At 40.3% G+C, this 5,344-nt stretch overlaps 1 non-coding gene across 1 annotated transcript; it reads right to left on the bottom strand.

Moving 5' to 3' along the window:
• Positions 1-1,330: 1,330 nt before the first annotated feature.
• Positions 1,331-1,437, bottom strand: LOC125105748 (U6 spliceosomal RNA). The gene has a single exon (XR_007129015.1). It is a non-coding gene; the product is annotated as a U6 spliceosomal RNA (small nuclear RNA).
• Positions 1,438-5,344: the final 3,907 nt, after the last annotated feature.

The raw sequence follows: 5,344 nt of genomic DNA, 5'->3' as shown, positions 1-5,344 counted from the left end.
TCCTAACTGCAGAGCTGAGAGATAAGAAGGTGTTAGTCAGGTACCGGAAGCAGGTTGGGAAGAGAAGGGCATTCCAGGAACATGGGACAAGAGCTTGCACAAAGATGTGGAGAGCCTGACTCATTCAGGCAACTGAAAGAAGTTCTTTATGGCTGGAATACAGAATCTGAAAATGAGAATATGGAGAAATGAGGATGGAAAAGTAAGTGGAAGGTTTTACATAGGATTTAAGGGAGTTAAGTGCTCATAGAGTGAGAATAAAAGGTAAGAAAATGATTATTCTTCCCCTAGTCTCCAAAATATAAACACACATATATACTTTGTATCTCTCAGCTGGGAGGAAGTTAAAGATCCCGGAAATTACTGTAAAGCAATGACTGTCGGATATTAACCCATATTTGACATGCTTAATTAATTATGGTTAAGTGTAGTTAAGCAGCTAACAGTTATTGTGTGTTTACTATGTTACAGGCACTGTCAAGTAATAACTTTATAAGTATGACTTTTTTTTTTAAAGATTTATTTATTTGTTTGAGAGAGAGAGAGAGAGAGCCAGTGCATGCACATGAGCACAGAGGACAGGGGCAGAGTGAGAGGGACAGAGAGTCCTAAGCAGACTCTGTACTAGCGGAGTTGACAGGGGGGCTCACTCCCACAACCTGGAGATCATGAGATCATGACCTAAGCTGAATCCAAGAGTCAGGAGCCCAATAGGCTGTGCCACCCATCTGCCCCTGGGTATTATGACCTTTTTTTTAAATTAAAGGTTTTATTTTTTTATTTCAGAGAGAGAGAGAGAGCATGCAGAGGAGAGGGAGAGGGAGAATCAAACTCCCCGCTGTGTGGGAATCAATCCCAGGACCCTGAGATCATGACTTGAGCTGAAGGCAGATGCTTAACCACCTGAACCACCCAGGAGCTCCTGACTTTCTTTAACACACTCACAGTAACCTGATAGATAACCCTATCAAGTAGTTACTATTTTTATCTGAAAATTACAGATAAGGAAGAAGAGTCACAGGAAAGTGAAAAGACTTACTCAAGGTTTACACAGGGAGTAAGAGATAGAGATTTTAAAAGAAGATGGGGCAGGGGAATAGTTGCTTTTCCTCACCTCCTATAGAAGGCAGATTGGGAAAAATACTTGAGAACTGCATTGATATTGATCATAAATAATTAGGACTATGGTGATAAGCTTGCTTTTATACAGAGGCAACAAATTGTGCACACACCTTATATCGTGGCATAGAGAACAAATTCAGTGAATAGATACATTAAGTGTTGAAATCGATGTAATACAAACATGGCAATTAAATTGCTTTCCTTTTTTTAAAATATGGAACGTGTCACGAATTTGTGTGTCATCCTTGAGCAGGGACCATGCTAATCTTCTCTGTATCGTTCCAATTTTAGTATATGTGCTGCCAAAGCGAGCACTTAAATTGCTTTTCTAAGGGGGAAAATTGAACGGAACTTTTTTAAAAGTCAGGGAGCCATGGAAACTAAAAAATGAAATTTGAATCCAAACAGGTCATGAACCAGTAAGTCAAGGCTAGGTCTGGTGCCTCCATTTTCCTAACTTTAAAATAAAAAGGTGACATTTTATATTACTATATTGGAGTGTTAAAGAATTATGCATCAGACAGCCATTTGAAAATAGTCTATGCTGTTATTATAAATGAGAAAAGACAAAGAGTTATTTGAATCAAATAATTTCAAAGTCTTTAGTGTTATTAGAAGCTTACCATTAATCTTTAAGAAAAATAAGTCTTTGGTAGTTTGACACCAGCAGATGGCACCCTAACAAAATAATTTGTGTGCCATAGGTGAACTTTTAGAGCCCTCTGTACATTCAAATGCAAGGCAAGTTCACTGTATTTGGATATGCAGGATAGAGAAAAACCAAAGATAAAACTTGCTCTTCTTGAGTCAGACAATTTTTATTTGGGGAGGAAAGGAGAAAGAACATTTTCCTTATTACTCTTTATTTTGTGAATACCTAGCTAGATGAATCACTATTATAAGAAAATCCTCTATAAATCTGCAGAAAACTCCAACTAGAAAAGATAGCATGATTACACAGAAAGGAATAAAATGGGCTGATCCATACGATTTCCAGCCCCCCCAAAAAAGAAAGGGAATTTGGTGAAATAAATATTCTTTTTGATTGCTTCCACTGTCAGACATGTTCCTAGGGTTTGGTTTTGTTTTGTCTTGTACATTTTAATTAAGAAGAACTTAAACATGAAATCTGTACCCAAGATACCTGCCACAATGCCCATTTCAATTTCAGACCTACTCAGCTTGAATTGTTCCAATTAGGTAATTGGTGTTTGAATGCCCCCCCCCCCACCTTGCTATTTATGTGCTGTTATTTTGAAAGCAAATACAGAATATTTTGTCAAGGTCATGATAAATGCATCCGTAAGGGATGAGTATATTCCTGTTTTGGAAGATGTCAGAGTTATCACTTTTTTTTTCTTCATCTTTTGCATAATTTCAGGTATTTGATTTAAGGAATCAACCAGATCTACAGTTTACCCGTCATTTTCTGGTCTCTGAAAAGGGTAACCAAGTTATTGGCCTTTTGCTAAACCCTCTCACCTGCCTCAGTCCCTAACAAATAATTCTTCTACAAATATATTGGTTTATAATTAACTCTGCAAGGAACTGTAATCAAAGAGTCAAACTTGGGTATAAAAACTCCCCAGGATCCAAGACCAACCCTCTGTCTGAGATGGAAACTTTAGGTACATGGCAGCAGTAACAGGAGGTAGCAGTAACTACATTCAGTACCGATCTGCTTTCTTTGTACACTAACTGCTAGGTCTTGCTCAAGAAAGGACTGAAATTAAGTATATAATTCCATCCTCTTGAAGACCTTGAATGAAAAGAACCTGACTAGGTATTTAAGGGCTAGGGTATTTGGGAAGAAATCAGGGTGATTTACTTGCTAAGAAAGAGAATGGTTCCTGGAGGCAAAGTCCTTTTCATGAGAAAAGCAGCCCACATCCGCCAAAGCCTGGGAACCAAGTGAGGCCAGTGCTTGGAAGATGAACCTCACAGAGAAGGAGATGAAGGTCAGTGAATTTACAACCTGCCTTGAGAAGATCATCCAGTTGTAAGCAATAATGATCAACACTGAGCACAAGCTATCACTTAGGGACTCTTCTAAACATGTATATAAATTAATTAAATGCTATACCAATCATATGATCTTTCTGCTATTGTATGGTATGTGCATTTTATTTTATTTTTTAAAAAGATTTTATTTATTTATTTTGAGAGAGAGTGTGTGAGTGAATGAACAGGGGGAAGGGGCAGATGGAGAGGGAGAGAGAGAATCTCAAGCAGAGTCCCCTCTGAGCTCAGAGCCTGATGCAGGGCTGGATCTCAGGACTCTGAGATCATGACCTGAGCTGAAACCCAGCGTTAGACACTTAACTGACTGAGCCACCCAGGCGCCCCTGCAGTATATACATTTTAAAGCTGAGGAATCGGAAGCATTAATAGCTCTACCCAAATTGACCCCGAGTGGCTCAGTCCACTTTTAATCACTAATCCATATCACCTCTTTAATTATTTTCTACAAACCTTTAGTGAGCACTTCACCACTGTCTAAATAAAGATGGAGAAAAGTAGGTTTCATATAGCAAAAAGAGAAAGCTTTTTTGTTTGTTGGTTTTTTGTTGGTTTTTTACTTAATTTTGGAGCAGTGGAACACTCAGCGTTGATAACAAAGCTCAACCCTAACACATTTTTTCACCCTCTGGAAGTGTAGCTCAGCTGGTCCTTACCCCAGGATGCCTGGTCAGCACAGCAGATCTATCAGTGTCTGCGGAAGGGGAAAGTTCCCACTCCTCAAGAGTATGTCAAGGAAAGAGTGATTTAGGAGAAAAAAAAAAGAGTGATTTAGGAGATAGTGGGAGGCACGGAGAAATGCAGTAGCAGGTAGAATTGAATATAGGAAACTAGCACTTTAAACAAATGCAGGAAGGAATCTTGGAGCCCATCTTGGAATCACTATGAAGGAGTGGCCAGCGAAGGAGCACTTGGGGTGGCTTCAAGTCAGGGCAGAGGGCCTCAAGGTTTCTCTCTCCTACCCAGAGAGAACTTTTTCTGTGTCTCAGAGTGCTATCAGCTCACAGTTTCCCACCTTCATAGCATTCTAGAGTTGAGAATCCCTTTTGGAGACTCCTTGGCCAAATGTCAAGTTACTGATGTCGCTCGTGAGTCTGTTTCTTCTCCCCAGTAACACGTCACGTTGTCAGCTCTGCCAGCGAACTCCTTGATCAAGAAAGAGCAGTCTAGGCCCTGTTTCATCACCTTTTTTTTCCTCTTGGAATTCTCAAACAGGATGGTTCCTGAGTCTTCTCCTTAGCGATTCTCTTTTCACAACTCACTTTCCATCAGGCCAATTTGTTTTCCCACTTTATCCTAAAGAACTCCAAGGAGGGAAGCTAATAAAACCCATTTAAGGCAGAAGTTGGGTAACTACAGTCATTAGCGGCTCTGAAGTTTTTTCCCCCTTCTGTGTATTATCACCATCAAGGCTAGGCTGATGTTTAGCAAAGAGCACCTGTCAAAACAAAAGAAGAGTTTCACACCTCACAATTTTAAGCCCCAGGTAAGAAACTCAGCCTGGTGGATCGGCAAAGAGGAAGACAAGAAACCTGAAACTCTACGACTTGGAGAAGAGTTAAATGAGTTTCCTCTGGGTACCAACAGGCTTTTGTTTAACACGATTAAATCCTCTTTGTTTCATTACAGACATCAGTTAGAAAACAAACAGTGTGATCAAGATAAAGGCCTGGAGCAGCATTCTGTTTCGCTCTCTCTTCTTTTTCTCAGAGAGCTATCACCACCTCTCAGTGGACAGGCTTAAAGGAACTTAACGGGCTCACAGAAAATTGATGAGCTGAGCTGAGCAGGTGTACAGGAAAGCTTTGCGCTGCAGGGTTAGGGAATGGAAAAAGTGTGAAGCACTTATGTCCATGACCAGATCGAGTGATAAGAGGACCGGCTTCCTTTGCTTTCTAATTAATTGTCTTTCTTTTCAAAACATGGTCTTTGATTTCAAGAAGCACCTGAAGAAGGTAAAACCTAGTCCTAGTACAACAGCAACCGAAAACTCAAATGGGGGCTGGAGGTGGGGGTGGGGGGGAGGTGGGAGTGTAGTACTGGGACAGGAAGGATGGAGAGGGGAGGAGGGAGGTGTTACTAGTCAGTAACCAAAAAACAAAATATCCAGTCCAGAGACAGCCGTCAATGGAATTCCATCAGGGATGCAACAGAATTGAAACTGGTGTGCATTTCCAAGACAATCCTTTATATATTATTGAAT

This window comes from Lutra lutra, chromosome 7, assembly GCF_902655055.1.
Source record: "Lutra lutra chromosome 7, mLutLut1.2, whole genome shotgun sequence".
Classification (NCBI taxonomy): domain Eukaryota; kingdom Metazoa; phylum Chordata; class Mammalia; order Carnivora; family Mustelidae; genus Lutra; species Lutra lutra.
The sequence above is the reverse complement of the archived record's forward strand: the minus strand, read 5'-3'. Positions and strand labels throughout refer to the sequence as shown.